Raw genomic sequence first — 562 nt, forward strand, 5'->3', positions numbered from 1 at the left:
CTGTAGACTCTTGTCTTAGGTTTACACTTACATAGAGAGTGAAAAAACACATATAACATATTATTAATTGGTTTAATCAGTTTGGTTCAAATTCGACAATCCCAGAATGAATAATTAAGCCAATTAAGATTGAGTTTAATCGGATTTGATCCGATTATACCTAACTATTTATTTAAATTCAAAATCAATATAATCAAATTTAATCGATTTTAGATGAATGATCAAATTATTCGTACCATAACACAAAAGACCCCTACATCTTATGTTAATTGATATATCAAATTTATTATATTTATCAATTTTCGTACTTGCATATCTTTACAAAAATCAATATACTTTATACTCAATATAAAATTTATACAATGATTTGCAAAATTAAATATGCAAACATAATTTATTATATTGGTGCAGACACATGTTTACAGGACTGAAAAAAATTATTTACTTAAATAAAATAAATAAAATTTATGTTCATCACATTGTTTCAAATTGAAAAAAATATATATATACAAATAATACTACATGATTAATAAATTTTTATTTTTTACCAATATTTGATCAA

The sequence above is a fragment of the Arachis ipaensis genome, chromosome B08 (assembly GCF_000816755.2).
Source record: "Arachis ipaensis cultivar K30076 chromosome B08, Araip1.1, whole genome shotgun sequence".
NCBI lineage: Eukaryota > Viridiplantae > Streptophyta > Magnoliopsida > Fabales > Fabaceae > Arachis > Arachis ipaensis.